The sequence below is a fragment of the Vidua chalybeata genome, chromosome 4, assembly GCF_026979565.1.
Source record: "Vidua chalybeata isolate OUT-0048 chromosome 4, bVidCha1 merged haplotype, whole genome shotgun sequence".
Taxonomy (NCBI): domain Eukaryota; kingdom Metazoa; phylum Chordata; class Aves; order Passeriformes; family Viduidae; genus Vidua; species Vidua chalybeata.
This window is the reverse complement of record NC_071533.1, coordinates 29,079,376-29,104,955: the sequence shown is the minus strand read 5'-3', so window position 1 is coordinate 29,104,955 and position 25,580 is coordinate 29,079,376. Positions and strand designations below refer to the sequence as shown.

General features: G+C 39.1%; 1 protein-coding gene across 5 annotated transcripts in view; it reads right to left on the bottom strand.

The window, feature by feature from the left end:
* The window catches only part of FHIP1A (FHF complex subunit HOOK interacting protein 1A), an 82,013-nt gene extending 56,839 nt beyond the window's left edge, over positions 1-25,174 (bottom strand). The window contains exons 1-3 of one of the 5 annotated variants that reach the window (XM_053941169.1): positions 24,026-25,174; positions 23,673-23,761; positions 9,997-10,113 (exon numbers count right to left, since the gene is read on the bottom strand). The gene's annotated coding sequence lies outside the window, so the exon portion shown is untranslated. Of the gene's footprint in view, positions 1-9,996; positions 10,114-22,361; positions 22,405-23,597; positions 23,617-23,672; positions 23,979-24,025 lie in introns of those variants that run through there. The other 4 variants (XM_053941170.1, XM_053941171.1, XM_053941174.1 and 1 more) reach the window with 4 other exon arrangements.
* Between the last annotated feature and the right edge of the window lie 406 nt (positions 25,175-25,580).

The window sequence follows — 25,580 nt, the reverse complement described above, 5'->3', positions numbered from 1 at the left end:
TGTGGCAACTAAAATATTTAACCACAACTGACATGCTTTCACCTGATGAACATAAGTGGGAATCCCACTTGCAGTGATCAGTTGTTCCAACCAATCCCCTACAGGCAAATTAAAGACAATTCTTTTACATCATGCTTACTGCTTTTGTATGCTACTACAGCAATTTTTATTAAGAGACTCAACTAAGATGATATACCATACAGGTTTAAAAAGTAAGATGTAAAAAAATATCACTCAACACAAATTCTCTAACTTGGCAAGAGAAGGGGAATGGGATCTATGCCCTCCAGAAGTACCCAGTACTAGGCTTGTTTCAATTAGATTCAAAGCCCATCTTTTTTCAGAACACTTAAGGACTTCTGTGAAAGCTAATAGCGACATGGTAAAGGAAACATGCTGACAGAGCACATTGTCCTATTATTAGTAATATGTCTGGCAATACAAAAAGAACAACACATACTTTAAAAACTGCACCTACATGACCTCCCCACTTTACATTTTAGAAGACACAGATGTAAGATTCATTGCCCTATACCAGTTCAGATGTTTTTCTGGGCTATTTGTAAGATAATCATGCAAACACTAAAAAAAATTCCATAATAAGAGAAAAAATCAAAGCATTCATAAAAAAGAAGTAATTCTACTCTGAACTTGTTGGTTTTGGTTTTGCTTTTTGTTTGTTTGAGGTAGATTTTTGTTTGTTGAGGTGGTTTGTTTGATTGAAGTTTTTTTTGTTTTGTTCCCCTCTCCACACTCAGGAAGTGTTTCAGGAAAAGCCACAAGTTCTGAACAGGGTCATTCATGACACTGATTCAGCTGCTGACTTGCCTTTCAAAAGTGCCAGACCAGTTTTACCTCATTTCTTTTAGGAAAGTAATGCAATGGGACAGTAACTTTATCTCCCGAATTAACTATTGTTGGATACCCAGCTCTAGGCAGTTGGCTTACTCTGTGCAAGCACTTTATTCCTACCTTCCTACTTGTTTGTATTTCTCAAAATGCAGCATATTACTCACTTTGACTGTAGTTGCTTCCCACATGTTCATTCATCTTAGTTTGTCTCACTGGATTTCTTCAACTGCATCTCATTAAATTGCCTGAATTTTTCCTTCCAGCTGCATGCTAGGCTGACTTTCAGTGAAATGAAGGTATATTTACACCAATGAAAGGAAAACAGAATGTGGTTGCATGGTCTTCAACTTTAATAGGCAACAAAGCTTTCTAGGCTATGAATTTTAATACTCAGGGATTAGCAATTCATCTTAGTTTCAGTTGTACCCTTCTAGGACAAAACAGTTATCTAGAGAATCCCTGATAGGTTTTTTACTAAAAGCATTGTTCCAAAAGCTGTGGTGAAGCAGCTCACACAAGAAAGAGGTCCTATCCCATGTCCTATGTCCCTGGCACACTCACGTTGTAGTTCCTGCTCAGTTCACAAACAAGTCAGTTCAGCAACAGCTTCAGGAAGAATAAAACAGAAGAATAAAACATATCACAGCAAACTGGGAACAGAGGCAGGGAGGCTGTGCAGCTGCCACCCTGGACAGAGACTCCATCAGCTCTGCTGCTTCTAGAATTATTCCATGATTTTTATTACCGTAACTGCATATTTAGAGTCAGCAAGTCAGATTCTGAAGACTTAGAGACAGTAATTAATGCTGTGTTAGTTCTTCTGCAATAATGTTAGAATAATTCAAACTTACTAGCAGCAAACATGTTCAACATGTCACCAGAACCACCCGACTCCAGGTCTCATCTAATTCTTAACTGACTAATGCAAGAGCAATATTCTCTGCCCTAGTAGCCAGTATACCTCTGGCAAGGGACACAAATTGATAAAGGAGATGTAAGGAAACATTATATGAAACACTTGCAGAACTGGACAAAAATTCATTATATATACTGAGTATAACCACTAAGGAAAACATTCCTAGAGATGAATCTCTTTTTGCAAATAAATCAGTAAAAAATCCTGATTTTTCTAGAGTAAACTTTTCACATCCTTTCCTCTGGAATTGAAAGTGTTCTGGTTTATCAAAGACTGCTTTCCTGTTTTATTTCTCCAAAATTAAACCTTCAACTCTGCACTGAGCCAGTTCCAAGCTAAACATGACCCTTGGAGGCCAGCAGATCTTCTTGCATCTCATTCACCCCAGCAGCTAAAAGTAGGACTGTGCCTCTCCCTACCTGGCCAAAAAGAAAAATAATCATGGAGAAAACAACTCCTTATCTATTCTATCCCATGCTCAAAGGTCCTTGGCACGGAGGGAACCAATTCCAAAACACATCTACTACAGCACCGGTAAATACACTAGCTCCCACCTTAAAATGCTCTTTGGTGTATAGCTGACAGAGTTTTGGAAAGGAAAACAGACTGATAATGTTGCAGCCTTAAAATAAGAGGAGGAGTGGGAAAGTAAGCTGTTCCTCTAAGGTATAATACTTCTCTGACTTGCTCCTGGAATTATGCCTAGCATTACTTCCTTAATCCCAGCAAAATGAAGTTTCTGTCTTGCCATTCATAAATAGCAAAAATTTATGCTGAGGTTTCTGAGGTGTTTTCAGAAGAGAAATACTTCAACTGCTTTGGCTTTTGAAAGATCTTCCCTGTGTCGTGACCTTCCTTAGGACTTGGAACTGAACTATTTCCTTGGTTTTCAAGTCCCTCTCAACTGTTATCATAATTTATAATCCTTCATAAATTGATAAGGCTCCAGCTTTTTAATATTCTCTTGCATTCACTAAAGACACTATGACATTTCCGAAGCAGGGAACTATTAGTCTATACAGTTTTTGCCCAGTATCACATTGTAGCCTACTTACTCACTAGAATCACCCATACAATTAGATTATAGCCAGAGTGGTTTAGGAGTGTTTTTTAAATTAGAAGGTAACTAATTAGATCTTCAATGACGGTACTGCAACTTAAATGTTAAAGTTACTGAATTCACATGTAAAAACTTCACTACTAAAGCCTCTTTAAAAGATTCACCTTTTCAGTTCCAACTGGTTGCTCAAGGGTACCTGAACAATTATATCATGAGGCTGAAATGAAGGTTCCTCTCTCCAGCACTTCCTAATACTAAACTGCTGGTGTGTAGAAAGTATATTTTGCATAGGTCACTTGAGAATCCACAACTGATTTTACAGATCAGCAATGTAATTTCAACACACAGAGAGAACAAACTCTTAACTCAAGCAAAACATGTAAAAAATGTAAAAACAATCAACAAAACTGATTAAATATCAACATCCTGAGATAAGGTTGAGAGGCAGGGATTTTTTAGATGTTGTTACATGTCTTTTCAGTCTAAGTGGGTAGTCATTAAGTGTGAACAACAGCTGTAAAGTGAAAAAAATGCCGTTGAACAAAATCAATATTAACTGGTACTTAGACCAAGTTAGTTTGTAGTATCCCTTTTTATATCTGAAGGATCACAAACTGCTTCAGAAAGCACTCAGATTTAAATTGATATAGTGATTAAACTAACTAACACCAACAACTCTTCAGTGAAACAAAATATTAACACTGGTAAAGTAAGTCACAGATTAGTACCAATCAAGTCAAAGAGTTACAGGAATTTTATCTAGAAGAACATCTTTGGTCAAAGTTTCAGTATCATTTCAGATTAGCCTCCTTCTGTGGTAGGGTAGTCATCAAAGACTTCCCCTTAGCAAAAGATTCAAGCAAAGACATTCATATATATTGCCACACACCGACTCTGTGCCACACCTAGAACACAGTAAGAGACTTTCCCTTCCTCTTGAATATTATGTTCCTACTAGGAGAGAGGCAAAAAACCCATGTGTTTCATAAAGTGGTTTCTGTGCAAGCTGCAAAAAAAAAAATCTTCAAATGAGACTAGTAGTCAGCTGTACACCTTTGCAATACATGAAACAGCCTACAACAGAACAGCCTGTGTATAAAATGCACTGTAGCACAACACTGGAAGTTAGGGGAAACTTTCACATTGACTGGACATAAAAAGAATACTACAATAAATCATATTGCAAACTACATGCTAGTTTCAATAAGCAATGTCCTTCAGGAATGCATTATATTTTAAAATTCACTTCCACTTTTTGTTGGTTAAGATAAGCTACAGTTTATTTTAGTTAACAGAGCCAGAAAGTAGGATGGAGCAAGTATTCAGCTTAGCTTGCATTTTGCAAACTTGAGCATGCATATGGCAATGGAATCAATTACTTTACTCCCACCCAATTTCTTCATTTTAAATCTCAAGCACTGCCAGAAAATCTCTTTAATCTAATCTGGATAGCAAAAAGGTTTATCCAATTTCCTTTTCAATAATGTTATACTTACAGTGTACCAATCCTTGGTTTAAAAGACATACAACAGAAATACTCAACTCAATTTCACACATTGAACTTAATATGAAACAAAGGCCACAGTACACTTGCAGTAGGTGACAGATTAGTTTTTCATTAATCCAATTCTATTTGAAGCAAACCAGAGTTTTAAAAAATTTCTGTGGATCCAGAAAGTTAAACGACAATATACTTCCATAGCTCTGAAACATAGAATATGTAGAGTCCTTAAGAAAATTAAAATTAGTATGTCATACACCATTTAGACACCCAGAACTTGGACCTTGCATTCTCCTCCCACTGGACAGCTCTTCTTGCCATCTCTGTTCCTGCACAAGTGATAATTTGTGACAAATTATGGAACTCATTAAGGCCATAAGAGTTACCAAAAGCACTGATGATTTTTTAAACAATTTTGAAAGAAAAAGACAAAACCCACTGAATTTATAGACTACTAAATAAGACCATGGACTGCACATGGCCAGGAGCACTGCCATATGCTTGGACTATGAATATGTTCTCCTGCCCCCTTCTCTCCCATCAATTCCTACTCTGAGGACAGCCTAATCTCAAAACCCTCAGGGATCCCCACTGCTCCATTTACAACAAATACATCAAACACCTCCATTGCTTGGCTCATGAACAAGCAGCTTGTCTGAAAACAGCTACGGAGAGGTTTCTAAGATATGTTTCTGTTCACCCCAACTGATTCTAACACTGCAAAACCAAATCAAAACCTAATCAACATTTAGCCTTTCAATTCAACCCATTCTTGCAGGCCTATATATTAACAGTATATCTTACTCTTCCTCTCTTTCATTTATTCCAAGTTTATATTTTGAAATAATAATAATGCATACTTTAAAACAATTTAACTAATCCACACTAACTTTACCTGAAAACCATTTTTGTCTTAAAAAATATTGGGCTCTAAAGAACAATGATGCACAGGAAAACAGTGTCAACTGAGTATTTGATCCTTCAAGATTTTGTTCTACAATCTTATTTCACATTAATCTTTTTCCTTCTAGGATAGCGGTCACCACAATGGTGGGCTTTTCCTCCAAATTAAATGCAAAACCACTATGTTGATAATAATCAGTTTTATTAGGGAAAACATGATCACTTTTTTCCTGGTTTGCTTTTTGTGGTTTCTTTATGTGTATCATAAAATCTCTGAATTTCTAACATCACATTAACCAAATCTCCTTTATTCAGAATGGTTACATTAGGTTTTATAGGGCAACTACCAAGGACAATTTGCCCTGATTTAGTACTACGGTGTAGCCAATTTGGAACAATATCTGCTTACCATGTTTACTTCCATGAGACCAAAGTTAAGAAAAACAGTTGTCACTAACATCAGAAAACCAGTCATACTTTTCCATTTCCTCATGCCTGTGGCCTCTATCCACCATCACACACTGCTAACTTCCCTGCACTGTACTTAATTCTTCAGGGCAAAATACACACTTACCTAATTAAACTCATGACACAAGCAATGACAAGTAAATCAAGATGGCTGGACAAAACATTCTTTATGACATACCCAGGAACTTTACTCACATTGTGAGACACATACACAAGTTTTTTCCTTGTTTACATACATACACATTTTTTTCCTTGTTTATCTTGAGCTGAGAAAGAAAAAACATCTTATGCATTTTTGAAAGCCATGAATACATCTTTATAGTCTGTGAATTGCCAGGTGGATGTGTCCTTTACAGACCTCTCCCTCAGCATCACAGGGAAAGCAAATTTGTATGCTAGTGTATAGTGATGAAAGATTAGAAATCAGAACCATTTAAATTATTTATAGAAGAGCACAGATTCCTCAAGAAGGCCATGTGAAGTAGCCTGCAACTGGCCCAAAGAATCCTATGAAAGAGTAAAGTCATGTAATAGCTGTTTTCTATTAATATTAACATTTTGTTAAATTCAAGGCAGTTTAAAAAATACCTACATCAGTAAAACAGGATCTTCCTCTATAATATTCATTTCAGGTAACAGTCAGTAACCAAGTTTTTACCAGCTTGCTCCTAAGATCAAACTCACTGCTGAATGAAAAAGATATTTTCCTCCCCACAAATCGAAGTCTTCACAATTTTTATGAGAAGAAACTCAAAACTCTACAAACTGACAGCAGGAGAAAAAGAAAAGCAATAAAAAACTACAAAAAAACAAGCAACCCCCACACCACAACTCAGGAAGAAGACAGATGAAAGGAAGCATGATCCTAAGGTACTCCATATAAACTAATGGAATTTTTTCACCTTGTGTCTTTTGTCATTCTGAAATTCCAACTTGAATCTATTGAAGTCTTACTTAGAAAGGTTTAATTGAAAACAAAAATATATGGGAACAGATTTGTTTCAAATGCATGAATATTTTCCAATAAGAAACTCTAAGTATTTAATACCAGCTGGGCCTAGAGTTGGTAATCACAGATACTTAACAATCTTAGACTAGATACTAAAGCTCTTGTGATAAGGAATTAGGGGTTTCTTTCATTACTGCTGTTAGCTAAACCAACAGGAATCCAAACATACTAGTAAGATTGAGGAGTTGCACAAACACAGAATAGGAAGAAATTAAAGAAAGACTCCACATCATTGTGTTGGTTCATGTCACTTCCTGCCATCGGTGACTGTATTGCCCTTCCATTAGCATAACTAGATTTTATGTCAGGGAAAAAAGAAACAGCTAACTGAAAGCATTGCACTGCTAGAAATAAAATTATAGAGTAAGACCAGATTCTAGCTTAAATTAACAATTTTTACTACTTAGTTTTCTCTCTGGAGAATGAAATAGATTTGTCTTTATTGAGCAAGATATATTCTAATGCTACAAACCATCTGAAGAACTCTTACCTACAGCAACAGTCACTTTGGCAACCAAAGCTGCTTACATACATACACCTGCAGAATCATGGATTCGCTGTAGGTCAGTACATGTAAAATCTTATATTCAATAAATTTTGGATAAGGTGCCATGAGTCTTGGGAATATGTAGTTCTTCCAAACGCCATGCTAGATGAGCTTTTAGACAAAGCTTGATATTCAAAAACATTCTAATGATCTGGGTTTAATAAAACAGGTTTGCAACACTGTCAGAGTTGCCAATTTATTCAGAGAGTGGAAACAATAACATACTGAATATTTGGCAAGCATCAGACTACCTGATGCTTCCTAAAAATACTTTGATATGATACTTTGGGACCTTTTATAAGCTATTACAGAGAAACCAGATGCCTCCTTAATCCTTACAGAGCAGCACAGGTTAGCATGAGAAGAACAAGATTCTTGTTTCCCACTTGACAAAATGGTCTCCCATCAGCACCAAGAATGGCAACAAACTGCATCAAAAAAGAGGTGGAAGCACTACATGGGAGGATAAAACCAGACACATGCTACATGAAAGGCTGCTGAGAGATGGTGTTCATTTTCATTAAGCAAATGTTTGGTGGTTCAAAAATAACAAACAAGGCACAAGAGTCTACCAGAAAGTTAATACTGAATTATAATCTATCAGCTATTTGTATTTTTTCTAATCAATTTGAAAGAAAACCTGGGTATATATAAACCAGGAACTAGTGGTTATTATAAACTATCATTTCATATTTCTTCCCCTTTCTAATGTTGTTTGACTGGTATAAATGCTCCACCTGATACAACAAACACAACTTGGGAAACCAAGCACACTGTCAGGTTTCCTGTGATTTCAAGCTTGTCTGTACTAATCCCAGTCTCATTTCACACCCACACATCAGGCTCCCTCCCTAGCTAGCTTGGGCTTCTCTTCTGTACACAGCTTACTTATGACAATCTTGCAATTAACACCCACATCTCCTCCCCAGATGATGCCAACTCTTCTATGAAACATTAAGTCTATGAAAACCACACCCCCTTTCATGCTCTTTCATCTGGCCCTTTTGCAAACTGAGAATAAGCATCTCTTGGGGAGGTGATTCATAAGTGTTCAGCCCTTTTCACATTGTAAAACAGCTTATCTAATAAAACACAGCACATGTACAATGTTGCATCAAGAACCAAACAATATTCATGCTTGTAGATCAGGTTGGGAAAAAGACTTATCTGAATTTTCATCTGTCAGCTAACTAGTTTCACTGCAGTGCGGCGGCTACCTGCCACGACCTCAAGCAGTCGAGAAGCGCCAGCTAGCACTGCCTGTGTGAGGCCGGGGGGCCGCCACGTGTGTGCGGGCACTTCAGGCTTATGGCGTCTGCCAGCCTGGTAGTGCTGGGTAACTCAGCTTTGGCGGCTTCACACGCTGAGAGGAGGCGAAGGGACGGGAGAAGGACACTTTGCTTGCTGGCCCTAAGAACTTTTATTCCCCCATGCGTGGTCGGAACAAAACGTCCCAGAGCAATTCAGTGCAAAACGCCGGAGAACAGAGGGTTGCAGCAGATTAAGTAGGGGGTGGGCGGACAGGGGTGGAAACGTGGCTCGCCCAATGGGGACAAACGATAGAGGAGTGACATCAACTGTAACAACCGATGGTAACATAACAGAGGTGGGTACAGCGTCCTGGGACAAATGGAAAGGCTAAGGTGGTGATTGATACAGAACTTTGATGAAGAAGCTGGGGGTGGTTACAAGATTGACACCTAACAGGGAGTGACAACCCCTGACTGACGGAACCAAATAAGGAGGAAACAGGGAGAGGGGAGGAGATTGACAGGTAACTGTGGATCCCAGTGGCAGGAATTCTCAAATTCTCGGGGTAAACTGTAACTTGGATCAAACCACTGTGAGGGAAAAATGGGTAAGTACAAGGATCAAACCTAACTAACATTAATAAAACTCCTGACTAAATCAACCCAACCTAGAACACTGCAGAGTAAGATAAAGTAAGATGATCCAAAACCTCTGCCCCTTATTCAGCTTTTGTTGTAAAAGGTTTTCTAAAGTTTCTGTGGTCAACTTTTAAACTCAGATAGAGAATACTAGTCTTTCCTCCTTCAACTCTTTTTGTATCCTAATTATACCTGTTAGAGTCAGGAGGAAAAAAGAAAATGTACATTCTTCAGATGACAAGCATTTCAATTATTTCATATCCTGTAAGCCAAATAATGTGGAGATATTCTGAAACAAACAAATTAAAAAAAAAAAAAAAAAAAAAAAAAAAAAAAAAAAAAAAAAAAAAAGAGTCTTGCCAACTCAAGAATATCCTGATGTACAGGTTGTTGGGCTCTCATCAATGTACCACAGGTAACCAACCTCTGACTTACAGGGTAAGTAGGTCACAATATATTTATTGCTCTCCAGAAGTTACAGGGCACTAAAGGACAGCTAAAGCACCTTTGATAATTGCTGTATATTCATTTCACATGTAAACAATCACTGTGATTGCCACTGGAATATTGCACAATAGTTACACTCTACAGGTGTGAACACAAACAGAATTAAAACACAAAACATTGACAGGATACTCCAGAGCCAACTGTGTCTAAATGCAGCTGAGTGCTACTGGAGACTATCAGGCATCTGAAATCAGACTCAAGTCTCAAGCTCACTTTCCATAGGATGGGTGTCCATACCACAAAAACTGATTGTGACACCCAACACTCCAAACAGCAAGCTCAGCAAACAGAATTCTGTTCTGAGCTACCGATTACACACACACACAGACACAAATTTATCTTACCTGCAATTAAAGCATGTCAACAGGTCAGCAAGGAAAAACTGGCTCTGGCAGATCTTCCATTTGGTCAAGAATCTAGACTTAAAGTTTCTTCAGCTTTCAGCATCATTCAGCTTTCCACTACAGATAAGGAAAGGCAGAGAAAGTAGAAAAGTAAAAAATATCATTCACTGTTAACAGAAATCTGGCAGTGTAAAAACTAAGAAGGAAAAAACCTCCATCTTAAAGAGAACAAGATAATAAACTCTCAAATACACAGGAGCAGCTGAAACAGAGCATATTTCACAGCACGAGATACGTCCACACAGACAAGGTCAGAGCTTCCAGGCCTTTCACCAATACCTACTGAGAAGCCCTTGAAAACACCAAGGGCATCATCAGCTAAGAGCCCACACCACTGCAGAAGCAATCCATATTTGCCTTCCTTGCTGCCTTCTGTTCACTGCTGCAACCCCAAAACAATCATGCATAACACACTGAATAAGTCTGAAGCAATTAAGGAACTGTTCTGGCTAAAAAGCAACCACTGGGAGAAAAAAAAAATAAAACACAGAAGCAGAAAAAAAAGTGGTATTACAATGAATACTAAGCTGGCTACACTGCCAAGAAACTGATTACAGACCTCACTTTTCAGACAAGAAATGCATCATAACAGCATCTTGTTAAACAAGCTAAACACATGCAAGGGAGAAAGAGAAACCCACACCTTCCTGTCAACACTGAAGTAATTCATATTAAATTTATATTTGACATGTAACAAGGCTGCACACATACAGAAAAATGCAAGTATGAAAAGCATGTCTATTCATTTACACAGTGCTTAGCATTCAAAATTGATTTTACAGACATCCTGCTAACCTGCCTGACAGAAATTCCTCCAGACTACACAAATTAATTCAAAATAAGGAGACTGTCATTTTTCTGTGTCTTATAAGCAGGGAGGTAAAACTCTGAAAGTTTTCAGTATGCTGAAAGGAATCCTGCAAAAATTTAGAAAGTATATACAACAAGGCAAAAGTATTTTTTTATAAACGTAATTTTTAACCAAGAACTCATAGTTTAAAACAGGTTCTTAAACAGCTCTCCCACTAGGGGAGCATGAGCAAAACAGCCAAAAATTAAGGCCTCATGGGAAGACACTGTTTTTATACTGCAAAAGTAACATGGTTTCACTACATGGTAGAATAGATGACCCCCTGCCATTTCATGCTCCTGAATTTCAGCAATGATTATATCTGGTTCCTCCACAGATGTAACCAGAAATTTCATGAAGAGACTTTTAGCATCATTTTCCCCCTCAACTACAACAAAGAGGTAGTGCTAAAAATTAGCCAGTTTCCAAGTGAAATGATAACAGGGTCAATCTCTCTATCCTCCAGATCATCTCTAAAATGTTTCCTGTAGTAAAATATGGCTCACAAAATTCTCCCTCGCTAACCCTGCTATTTTTAATATATTTTCTTATTACTCAAAATAATTGCAAATGAGGGCCCTAAAGGAAGGAGATTTCTCCATAATTTGTAATTAATACTAACTTCTCTCTTGTCCGCTTCATACATTCATTGCATCTGGTCATAAAAATAAGGTTCCAAGTTTAATTTGTTAAATACATTCTCCCTATTTTTGTTTTGTTGTATCATTTATCTGGGTAAATTTCCAAGTGGAGCCTATAATTATGTTCTTGATCAGACTGTGTTTTAGCTCAATTATTTTTTCCCCCTGGATAATCTTCTTTAATTTGCAGCATAGCTTAAGAACTACTGTCATACACATAATAAAATAGGTATAGTCTAAATGACATCCTCATGTTTGAGGTTTGCAAGCTGATCAGCCTGGTATTTTTATTTCCTTTTACTACACATTAAATAATCCATTAGAGGGAACAGAAAAGAGGAACAGAGGGAAAAAAATTTAAAAAGAAATTGCCCCTACCCAGAGTCCAAATTGAAGTCCTAAAGGTAACCCACAGCCTCTACAGAAATAATTCTTTCCAGCATCTGTGGGAAAGGAGTATGCAATAAGCATTTCTGGAGGGGCTTCAAGTGAACAGAATTAAGGGGGCATTGGAGGAGGGCAAAACCTCTCAAGCACATTTGTTTTAAAGACTCCAGCATGCTTCCATCTAAATATCATCTTTTATCTAGAAGCACAAGCCTGAAATTGAAAATTGGTACAAGAGACTGAAACTAGAGCCAATGAAGAACAGACTCATGAGGCACAATACCATTTCTGGCATGGCTAGCAGATGTTTTCAAATATATGCTTAATAAAAATGACACAGTGATGCCATATTATCCAAACTTATTCAGTGCTTCAGCTTCAAAGTCCTGCAAGACGGACTCAATGAATCTTTGCTACTACTACTGAGGCAGTAAAGAAAACCACAAAGGTCTGTTCTTTTTTAGGCTACAAAAGTTGTTTTGTAGGCTACAAAGGATTTCTCTATGATATCCAGTTACTGTGCAGGTTTTACAGAGAAGGCATTCAGAACATGGAACGATTCCCTGATCCAACATATGCAAAAAAATCTGAAACTTCGGCACCAAACTAGGGAAGATGTCCAGACCTTAAGTGCCTTCAGTTTCCCAAATAGTTTGGAAAAAAACCCCAACAAAAACCCACATAACACCAAACCTACACAGACACCCCTTAGGTTAGAGTACAAAAGAAGATTCAGTCTCGTATACGAAAGAACAAAAATTTGAATAATTTAGCAAGTTCCAATTCTGAATCATCCTTTTTAATATTATTTTTAAAATCTGTAATTAAATTAAAGAAGCATGGTGATGATAACTGAATGGAGAGCTTCCTGTAGTTGTGGCCCAGGAGAGTCATATTAATCACACAGTATCACCAGTTTAGTATTGCCAGATAGGAAATAATACATCCTTATCTCCAAGAAGCACTGACACTGAGATCTCTTTGCAGGCACTGACAAATCATTACTGCCAAGCACAGTCTTGCCTTATGTAACATTCTTGGAAGAGCAAATCTTTTGCTTTTGCATTAAATACACAGCTTTTTAAAAGCAGGCAACCAGCTAAAAAATAATACATATCTGCATTCTGTATTCTGGATGGTAAGGAGGGGGAACAGAGGGGGAGAGAGGAGATTAAAAAGGTTCTGCCTTCTCATTTCTGAAAACTGAGACAGGTGAGGAAAACATGAAATGGTAGAAGAAGTGCTCAAAAACTTTGAACCAGACACAAAAATGTTATATTTTATCTAATACTTTCTATCTCACATGATTTATATGAATTTTCTATATTTTCTGGATCACCATATTCATACAAATCATATGATTCATAATTATTAATCAAAATATATATCTCAGCTCACATTGCTTGGATAGCCTGAAACTCTGTCCTAAAATGAGTGTGGTGAGGCATGCATATTAAAAAGCTTTAGAACATAATAAATTCTTAGTAGCACCCTTCCTGAATTACGATACTCTACTTTGTATATTGAGATCATCAAATCATAACAGACAACAGTTTTTAATGTTTCTTCAGTCCACAGCAGAGCAGTGTCAAACTTTCTTTTAACAGGCAGGTTACCAGGACATTCTCAGAATGGCAGAACACTTTTCAAGGATTTATACGTTCTCTCTCTCTCCCTCTTTTTTTAACATGATTAATTTTGAGCTCAGGGTAATATTGCATTTTATTTGAGAGGAAAGTTGTCCTTAGAGACTGTATCGCATCCCATGCATCTTAACCTACACCACTACCCAACCTAGATATTATGAAAGATGCATTGCTTTGTGGTTTGGGAAATTCAAATTGCTTTCCTTATCTTTCCCCTTCATGTTTCTTTCCCAAGAAAATAATCCCAGAAAACATAGTCCACAGATAAATGAATCAATACAAACACTCCCACTACCAACAGATACCATTCAAAACAGCAGATGGACTTTAAAATATTAAGAGAGAAGTCCATTCCAGTTTCATACATGCATGAATTAAGATAACAAACACATCGTAGAGGTGATACCTCCTGGGAAATTTCCCTCTGTGAGTAACAAACCAGAAATCTACTAAACTGTTAATTTTACATAAAAATGTGCCTATTTGCTTTTGATTTAAAGATCAGTTGACACTGCAGGACTTCCTCAAATCTTTGTTTTCCTTCTGCTATTCACAGTTTTGCCTAATAACATGCAGCTGAAATTATAACCTTTGTTTAATGTCACTGTTGCTATCCCTATCATTTGGGCAAGAAATATCATGCAGTGAAGAGCCCCTTCTGTTTTGGATTGTTACTGGGCAAATAATTAAAGGAAAAGAATTAGTGTATTCAAATAAACACAGGCTACAAGGGCAGTACAATAGAGGGTTGTTAAGAACATACAAGAGATTACATGAAAGAGTTTTCCAAATTTTCACTAGCACAAGCTGATTAAGTCTGCATGGCAGAGAGCAGACTCACACAGGTCTGGAAGCAGTAAAACCCCAGTGGCTTGAATGCAACACCACACAAATATGACAAAATTGTTTTCAAAGCTAATCCAGGCATCTTCACACCACGTTTCCTTGCACTCCCTGTTCTAGGATTTGCTCCTGCAGAGCCAGTGTGGGTATAGCTATGCCCACAGTCATTTTTTTCATGTTGTTATCTCTAACAGGGAGTTCTAGCTACTTTTCAACAGCCACAGCACTGCAAAGTTAAAAGTCTCCTACATCTACTCCGTGCAGGTGAAAAGGGAAAAAGAAAAAAAAAACCAACAGAGAAAGAGGCATAATGTTTTGATATCTTTTGGATCCTCCTTGTCAGTTGAAATATAAGAGTAAAGGTATTGAAGTGAATTCTTAGTACTGTGCTCTCCCTGGATTTTACACATCATGCTGCACCACAGTAACCATCTCCTTTTTGTACTCAAAGGATAAAAAATCACGTCAAAGTCATCTAGTCCTTCCCCCTATGCCATGGTAACACACATCATGTTTCTGTCACAACTCACAGCTGCTTTCATTACCTGTTCTTAAAAATCATACATAACTTTTTCTGATAATATATTCCAATGCAACATCTTACCAAGCAAGGAAAGAAAACAGATCACTGTGAAAAACACGTTTATCTCATACACTTAGTGGAGAAATGAGAAAGTGAGGGTTTGTCATATCTTCTTCACTTCTCAGAAGCTAAAATGATAGCTCCCAGTTCATTCAGTCATTCCTCCAGACATCCAGGTATTCTTACTGCTCTTCTCCAGACTCCCTCCAATGGGTTCATATTACCTTCTTTTTTTCCTTTTAAATAATCTTTTAATTAATTCCATCTTCAAAACATGACACTACATCAATACTGGCTGGCAAGCTTAGTTCATTTAACTTGTAGAACATATTTCTATTTACACTTATGTGGTGCAGACACTGGATCCCACAAAAAGAACAGGAAAGGTCCTTAAGGTTAACTGAAACAAGCCTCAGAGTGAAGCATTTGGTCCTTCTGGCCTTCTCCAATTGCTCCCATCAACCAGGAGGCAGAAATTACTTTAAAGAAGCCTTGCTGTGTTTGAAATAAGGAACTGTGTTATAGGGGTTAGCAATACAAACTTCAGTCCCACCCTAAGAACCAGCTTTATTAAAAAAAAACCCAAAACCTTCTAAGAGCAGAATTCAATAATTTTGATTGAAGATATTCTCTAATTTTACAATTCTATAGCAATGTTGACTCCTGTTATTCTTGTTGTCTACTAAAATATATAAATCCTTAATGTATATATCTAAAATAAACCTCTCACCCCTAAACTAGAACACAATCTAATTTATTAGTCCATTTCTAGGGAAAACAATGTTTTTCAAGCAGTTTAGTACTTGCCCACAGTCAATTCCTCCAAACATTCTTTAATAAGAATGAAATTTTGACCGTTTCTAGCATAAAGTCAAGCTACCAGAGACCTACTGCTCCTCTTCTGTTAGCATTTTGGAAAGGGAAATTCAATTAGTCTAATGGTTTAATCTTAAAAATAAAATCATATGGGCTACTGCTTATTTATTTGTAATCTTCTACTGCTTTGGGAGGGTTTAATTCCCAAGAAAAATACTAGAACAAATAAAGATAAACAACTGAGTCTACAGTTGCTCATTTCCACTTGCCCCTTGCCCCTGACACCTGTACAGACAGACACTACAATCCCTCTTCTCAGTGGCACAGAGAAGACACACATACCCTCCATGAGTTAAGTAACTGCAGCAGCTCAAGGATTACATCAGCCAGCCCTTACTCTTTCAACAGTGCTTTTGTAAACACTTCAAACTTAAACTTCCCTAACTGCTCTATAACTCACTCTTTCCTCACACCAGCTTAGGATTTTAGCACTTGCCTTGGACATCACGTTCCCCTCCAAGCCCCAGTATCTTTTATTAGACCTGAGGTGCAGAAATAAACAAGAAAAAACCTCAGCCTACTTCGCATTATCTGTCCACAGCTCCACTAGTCAAACAGGAGCAAACCTCCTCTGACGTTCTTTTTCTAACTTTTTCTTTCTTTCTATTTCTATAATGATTTCTCATTATTCTTTTTGAGTTGGCCATTCTGAATTTTTAATTATGTGTGTGTGTGCATTTTAATTATATGCTTTATTTTTACACTTCTCCTTGGCAATCCAGCTAGGAATCCTTGCATTTGATGTTGAAGGGCTCACTAGTAGCCAAGCCAGCCTCTCACTACTTTTCATATTTTCCTCTGTGGAAGAATAGTTTCAATTTCTGCATTAGCATATCCACAGACTCCAATATTCCTGCTTCTGAATAAATAATATTTTCATCTCAGAATATTTAAATGTACTTTGAATTATAACTGATTAGACCACATTGTCTCCTGACACCAAGCCCAATGCCAAGTGCTCCTGAAATGTTGCTGTTGACTTGATGCCTCTTTTAAATCTGAACTGTTGTTACTTTAAATGTTTGCAAAACAAATGCACACTAGTAAGAGAATATGCCTTGCGTCAATACAACAAAATTTTATCCCCCTCACTTGCTGCTACTTTAAAATCAAACAGTAATGTTTCAGCTATTGAATGTAGGTTGCTAAAAACACTACTAGCAAAAGATACAATTTGCAAAAAAGCATGCATTATAAATGCAGTCTTTGCTAAACTGCCTTAAATTGTTCCTCTCTGGACATTTTAATTTTTTCTAACAATAAAGGTTCTTGTGAGGAGAAAAAAAAGTTCCCCAAGTTCAAGGATTTCACTGGCATCAAAGCAAAACAAACCTAGCCCTAACTAGCTGAAGGAAATTTTTCAGAAGAATCTCAATACTACTGTGTGTTCTGCTTTATCAATACCAGCAACTCAGGAACCCATAAGCACTGGGCTGTTGCTGGCAAACATCACCTCTGTAAAAATCATGCCAGCAAAATATGCTGAAAGCAGATGCAACCACTGACAGCCATAAAAATCTCTGTGTTACCTGGCAGCAAGTTCAAGGAAGTATCTTTTAGTGCTGTTCACACTACTGGAACCAAAATATTAAGAACAGAATCATTGCAAAGGCTAATCAGTTTCTGTCGTCCATGCTTTTCCTCCACTCAAAATGTACTCTCACTTCACAGGCTTCTCATCCTATAAATATGTTTCAAGAAGCTGATAAAGAACTTTCTAATTGTTTACCTGAAACCACTCCAAGCAGGCAAGCATAATTAATCTTAATGCAAGTCAGCAATTCAGAAAGGAAATTATCCTGTTACACCTATTGCTGACTATGTGTTATATGTTCTCTGCTTCCGTGTACTGAATGTCAAAATGGCCAATTAAAAGGAAAAAAGAAAAAAAAAGAAAAAAAATTCACAATCCATACCAAAGGCTTCCAAGCACATTGGGTGATCTGAGAACAACATCAGAGCCAAAAATAAAAAGGAGCAACACACATTTTTCTGAAGATCTTTATGGTTTGCAGCAAAATATTTGGCTGCTTAGCATCTGCTGTCACTTTACCTTGGTTGGGCACGCAAGGCAAAGAAACCAGCACAATTCTAATTCCACTCACAGAGAGGAACAGAGCCTTCATTTCTAAAACAAATCCACATCATGCTGTGGTTGGGGGCATGCACTTCTTGCAAAATCCAGCACTGAAAATCAATGAGGTCCTCAAAAGGGGAGATAAACTTTTGACCTCCATAGGTTTTCTTACAGGAATACAGAATTTATAACACTGAACTAAAACACAGTTATAGTATGAGTGAAGTGTAAAAATGCCACAAATGTGCAAAGAGGAAGCAGCACAGCTCTGTTTTCTTAGAGCCATGGGTCCAGTGAAGCAACTTACTGATGTTCCACCTTCCACTTGGAATTATGAAAGGCATACCTCCCCACTCAGGCTTCCTTCTTCCCTTGTATGTTTAAGGTATACATGCCTACAGAAGCACTACTCAGTGTAATGCCAGTACAGTGATGAAGCAGAAAACCAAGTTATCTCTCCCTCTCAGGTTTGCTGAGTTAGGGCAGGAGCCTGCCACAGCAAAATGAGTTAACAAAATTCAGCAACAATCCATGCTACTTCTTGGACTTGGCTGCACAACAGCAACTTTTTACCATAGCTCTCTGACTAGTGTGTAAAAAACCTAAACATCTGAAAATAATTCAGTTATTACAATTATATTAACTGTTAACTGTTAATTAAACTAACTCAAAAGTATTATATTCTCTTCTCTCCTGCTCAGGGGTATCTGAGGTTTTACAAAAGATTTTGTGAATTCAGGTGGGATTGAGGGATTGATTCTTCTGCTGTTTAACTCTTCAACTGTTAGCCAACAGCTACATTTAAGTTACAATCCAGAGGTTTACTGGAATATAAAGACTGTCAGTACTTTAAAACTTTTATTTGTATCACATGCTCTAGGAAATCCTTCCAATTGTGAACTTGTTCAAGGGCATAATTTGATCAGTTCTGCAGGCAAACTCTATTTGTGTTGCTAGAATAGTCCTTCTATATAAAAATTTCCACAGAAAGAAAAAAGATTTCCACCCTACCCTTCACCAATGTACAATACAGGCAACTTGCAAAAATGAGCTAGAATCAGAAGGATAAAGGGCACAACTGTATTTCAGTAATAGTTACTGACACAAAGAATCTAGTGCGTTTTTATTACTACACAGCTTTCCTTTCTTAAAAAAAAAGACAAGTTCTTCTAAGGCATGCAAATGTTTTAAATAAACAAAACTGTGTCTGTCATATGCTTGGAGACTACAGTAGAGGTACAAGGAGAGAGAACATTTGCTTCTAAAGCTAAATGGCAAAAACTACATTATAAAAAATTGCCTCATACTTTTAGCACTAATCTAGCTATGCTATGTACGTTTTCACACAAAAAGTAGATAACACCATGCTCATTATGTTTAGATCAGAATTAACTGTCATGATGTAACATTACTGTATGCATAGGCAATTCAGTACTGCATCAAAATATGACCTTTTTTTAAAGGAAAGGAAAAAGATAAAGAAGTCATTGATTTCTCAGTAACTCACAACCCATGGCAAGCCACCACAGTTTGAAACAGAATAAATTTCAGGGGAAATTTTCCAGCTCCTAGGAAAAGGTGCTACATTTGGTTCAGAGATAATCTGAGTCAAAGTCCCAACTACATGCTGGGCCTCCTGCATGCAGATAGCTATGCTTGTGTCATGTTTCCAAACTTTCCTCTGCTAATTAAATGTAATCTCACTTGATATCATAGGTAACACATTCTTAGATTATGTCTTTATATGCCTTGAGCCTGTATCAAGACTCTCAGAAGCTTTTATTTTACCTGCTCTGTTTCAATTCCACATGGAATTGCCTCATCTGGACATGCCCTTCAGGATCACCTTAGACAAGATTTTTTTTGGCCACATGGTTTAACATGCAAAGTATTCTTATCATACCATCACTAAGTCCTTGACCGAGAGATACCTCCCTGTACTAATAGGAAGTCTTATGATCAAGGCCTACAACAGACAGTAAGGGAAGATGGATTCCCAAAGCTCCTCAGTGTTCATAATGCTAACTTCAGCTGGTGAATGCTTCCTTACCATCACAGCACTTCCACAGTTAAAGCTGACTCCTTAAAATGTACTGGTATGTGTACACATGTATTACAATGGAGTGATATTAAGCCAGAAGCACTTATTGTACACATTCACAAGTGAATTCAAAACTGTTCTTTTAATTCACTAGAATCACAGAATTATTAAGGCTGGAAAAGACCTCCAAGATCAGCAAGTCCAGCCTGTGACTGAACACCACCACCATGTCAACTAAACCATAGTACCAAGTGCCACATCCAGTCATTTCCTGAACACTCCCAGGGATGGTGACTCCACCCCTTCCCTAGGAAGACCATGCCAGTGCTTAACCACCTCTTCAGTAAAGAAATTATTCCTAATGTCCAGCCTGAATCTCCCCTGGCATAGCTTGAGGCCATTTCCTCTGTTGTTGGTTGCCTGGCAGAAGAGACCAACACCCACCGGGTTACAAGCACCTCTCAGGCAATTGTAGAAAGTGGTAAGGTCTCCCTTGAGCCTCCTTTTCTCCAGGCTACACACCCCCAAGATCCCTCAGCCACGCCTCACAGGACTCAGTCGCTAAACTCTTCACTCGCTTCACTGTCCTCCTCTGGACATGCTCTAGAACCTCAACGTCCTTCTTGTGAGGGGCCCAGAACAGGACCCAGGACTTGAGGTGCAACCTCAGCAACTTGATCCAGGTCTATTTGACCTGCTATCCATAACACAAAGAAGTCCTAACTCTACCTTCCAAAAAAATTAATAAGCTCAGGAAAAGGCACTGTTTCTTGTAAGCTGTTTGCATAAGGTTTTAAAGGTACAGACATTCTTACAGAGCAGCCATACCAGCATCTGCTTACAAGTCTTTATTTGGCCACTATACTGTATTGCAAAAAGGACTGAAAAAAAAATCAGAATTTCTAGGTCAACTTTTGACTAGTGCAGATCTTTGTGGTCTCTTCTGGAAGCACCCCAAGGTTCTTACTCAATACTATCAGAGCATTAGAAGTGCAACCATAACATACCAAAAGTATAGGCATCTGCTGTTGTGTACTGCATTACCTGAAACATACCCAAAAGCACTAACTATTCTGCTAAGAGCCTTCCTTGATGCCCCCTTTCCTGGTGCTTATTCTAATGCAGATACAGCACATGGCCTTTTTGTTGGGAGGGCAGCTATTCAGTATAAAACTGACCTATCCCATTAGACTGAGAAGAGACCTTAAGTAAGGTAACAATGCCAAGCCAGCATGTCTGAGTAGAAGAGTCTGAGAGTTTGTCTGCAAACCAAAATATAGTTATAAAATTGTTACCAAAAAGGATTACTGGAAGAAGAGGTCAAAAAAGCCTTGTTCTCAGTAGCACATAACAAACACCACAACGTATCACCAAACATACCAACTACACTAAATATGCCATAGGAAAAAGAGAGAGAGAGAACACATCTCTCTCATGTCTGAGGGAAACTACTGCTCACAGTAACATCAGATCAGGATGTGGAGAACTGCATCTTTAAAAAGTCAAGTATGAAGTATGCTACTCAAACATTATAGAGCTAAACAAGATTCCCATCAGACTAATTAAAATTTGGAGATCTTTTGCAATGAAGTCCTCTGCAGGCATCAAAAAGCAGCATCTATATATAACAAATAAAGATATGCAAGGGAGGAACAGCAGCATTTGTGAATAAATTCTTTGTTAAAAAGACATCTTAAAACTATGTATATCAAAGTAATCTTAATAATCCTTCAATGTACAGTTTAACAGAGAAATTGATACTTCAAATGGTACTGAGAGTCTGTATATCTGAAGACTTAAGCTTGGCAGGCATCAATGCATCATTATAATCTTTTTGAAGAGAAAACATAGCTATAGATTTCCAAAACTCAGTTTCATGCCAGGATGAAATAAAACCACATTAGCAGAAGTTTCTCCAATTATGTTTCTCTTGACTTCAGATTCTATGAAGGTTTGTATTCCATTTAGAATGAAAAACATGAAAACAACTTAAAGCCAAAACCCTTACAGAGGACAATCCAGTTTTTACCAGCACCACCATATAGTTTAGACACAGTAAAGTTTACAGAAGAAAAAAAGGAAACTATGTACATTAAGCGAAGTTTCTTCCACAGGCTTTGTCCACACATTTTTCATCAATCTAATAGGATTCACTTCTTTTTCAAAGCACATATTGTCAATCACCATGGGCAAATAAACAGATTAAAACAGCTGTTAGTGGAAGTCAATTCAAAACATTTGTTTTGATTGAGACAGATAAGAGGAAAAGACATCTGGATGTTCCATGAGTTTCACCAGTGCTATCCTCACATCAGTATCTCACTGGTACAATCTTGCTCTCTGCAATTATTTATACCTCACCTTATGGATTGTAAGTTTTTCTGTCTTTTCTTTCTCCCTTTGACTTTCCATGTTCATTAAAGCAGACCCAGAAAGAAAGAAACAAATTACAGCATTAGGTCCTAATTCTTAGATTAGTTTCAGATCAGGTGGACTCTTGTACACACATACCCCAGCAGTAGTAAAGTACCACAGATAATGTGAAAACCTAATTTGACGTCATTCCTTCAGGTATTACAAACCCTTCCAATCAACATTTTTTCTAAAATGTTTACTTCTAGAAATTATGATAGAAAACCAGCAACGGGGCAGAGACATGGGTTTATACTGCATGACCTAACACTACTACCTTATTGGTGTATGAGAGATCTCTTTGAATGGATAATTGATTATCACTACCTCTTCTCTCTGAAAATGAAAACAAAACTAAGACCTCATGCTTCCCCACTAAGATGAGGCCGTAGATCCTTCTTACTGCTATACGAGAGAATAAAAACACTGTTGTACTAAAAGAAAATGCAACTATAAACTCTTGCACAGCATCAGTTTCACATTGATCAACACAAAATACCTAGGCAGAGAGGGCACTGGGAGATTCTGACATCTCATTCAGTTCAATCACAAGTAATAGGGTGGTATACAAAATTACACAATCAGTTTTACGCATTTTTTTCTTCTTGTCGTCATTGTATGAGACATGCTAATGCTAATCACAAAACCAATCAAATAGCCCAGGGAAGAGAAAAATCAAACTGAAATAAAAATCTCCAAATACCATCTAGTATGCCTTAGCCTTTCTCAGGTACAAGGAACCACATGCCCCAACCTGGCAAACTCCTATACTGGCAGGCTGGCCTTATGAATGACGTCCAAGCAGACAGTGGGCACCTCCAGCACCTATGTATTCGTCCACATGGAGCAATTCAACCATGCCGAGTTTCTACCAAGACCCTTGTGCAACAGAAAGGTTCACATGACCTAGCTAATAGTTCCTCAAAGATCAGAAAAAGCAACACATTAATCACTTTGTCAGGGCACACTGCCTTCTCCCGTTACCCCGGGCCCGAAGTTGCCGAGACCTCTCTCTACTTTCCTTTGGCATCCAAAGCAAACGCTAAAATAGCCTTCCGAGATTCGGTGAGTGTCGCAAGGAGAAAGAAATAATCAATGTTAATCAACCTGTTGAAACAGAAGTCCGAACCCAAACTCAGCACACAGACACAGGGCCACGCGAGTGACAGCGCCACGCAGGAATACCTGGCACTCCGTCAGGCGTCACACTCGGGAGGAAAAGTCTTCTGGAAAATAAAAGCGCGTATCCCATGCTCTCACCTCGGCACTTGTCCGCTCACACAGCCCTGCGCGAAGCCTGGGTCCTCTCTCTCCCAGAAGTTTGCGACCAACGCTGCCCAAGGGTCGCCCTACAAACCCGTAAGGGAAAAGCCGAGCCAAAAAGATAAAGGGGATTAGGCGGGCATTACTTCCACTGACCTATATACTGCCCTCAGCCCGCGGCGGCCCTGCGGCAGACGGCAGCTGCTCGGCCGGGGGTGACACCGGCCTGACAGCCCGCCCCGCCTGCCGACGAGGCCGAGCGGCGGCGCGACACCCCCGAAACTCTGTGCGGGCCCGTCCCAGGGCCGCCGCCGCCTCACGGCTCCCGCCCCAGCGGGACCAGCCCCTACCTGGCGCGGGTGGCGCGGAAAGTTTCTCCGGGGAGGGGCCAGGCGGGTTCCACTCCCTCTCCGCCGAAACCACCGGCTCTGGGAAGGAAGGAAGGAAGAAAGGAAAGAGGGAGGGAGGGAGGTGGCCACTCAGGTAAATCGCCGTCCGCGACGGGACAGCTGGGCCGTCGTTAATCCCTCGGACGGGAGCGCCCTCACGCCCGCCCGCTCCGAAGGCTCTGTCCCCTCAGGCGGGCATCTTACCCCGCGCCCCTCCACCTCCCGCTCCCTCACAGCGGGCGGCCCCAGCTCGGCACCGGCCGCCGAGTTTGTGTAAGTGGGGCCGGGCCGTGAGTCAGAGCGGCGGGGAGGAGCCGCGACCTGCCGGGGGAGGCCCGGGCCGAGGCGGCCCTTGCCGGGCGGGCGCCCGCCGGGACACGGTGCGGGGAATAGAGCCCGACTTTAGAAATTATAACCCCGCAATTAAGAAAGCTTCCTGCCATCTCTGCCTGCCTACATGGAAACCCCGCAAGCCAGAAGTACCATTTTAAATCTATCCCGATCTTACAAATGAAAATTAGTGGTAGTTCCCTAATGATACAAGCTGCAAGGGGATCAGTGGCCTGGAGCACCTCTCCTCTGAAGAGAAGTTGAGGTTGTTCAGCCTGGAGAAGAGAAGGCTCTGGGGAGACCTTGTTGTGGCCTTCCAGTACTTGGGAGCATCTCTCATGGGGAGAGACTGCAGGAGCTGGGCCTTTTTAGTCCAGAGGAGAAAAGACTGGGAGAAAATCTCATGAATACAAACAAATAATACATACAAATCTATTAAAGGTGGGTGCCAAGGGGATGGTGCCAGACTCTTTTCAGTGGTGCACAGCTACAGGACAAGGAGCAATGGGCATAAACTAAAACACAAGAAGTTTCACCTCAGCATGAGGAAGAAATTCTTTATGTTGAAGGTGGCAGAGCACTGGAACAGGTCATGGAGTCTCCATCTCTGGAAACCTTCAAAACCTATCTGGAGGAGTTCCTGTGTCATCTGCTGAAGGTGAATCTGCCTTGGCAAGAGAGTTGGACTACATGAAGGCCCCTTCCAGAGGCCCCTTCCAACCCTGTCAATTCTGTGACACTTGAAGTAGGCTCATAAGAAAGAGCGAGAGGGACTTTTTGTATGGATGCATAGTGATAGGACAAGTGGTAATGGTTTTAAACTAAAAAAGAGCTTTAGATGAGATGTTAGGAAAAATTCCATATTCAGAGGGTGGTAAGGCACTGCAACAGGTTCCTCTCAGCTCCGGATGTTCCTTCCATGGAAGCGTTCAAGACTAAGTTGGATGTAGCTTTGATCCACCTGGTCTAGTGGGTGGCATCCATACCCATGGCAAGAGGCTGGAACTGGATAATCTTTAGGGTCTCTTCCAACACATACCTTTCTGTGATACCATATAGTTCTTATTTTTAAACACCTCACTGTAACTGTGATAGACTGCTGTGTTGAATAGTTAAGGTAGTTCAATATGCCACTATGGTTTTGTTTTGGTTTTTTTTAAGGCTTCAGATAAATTAATTAGACTGT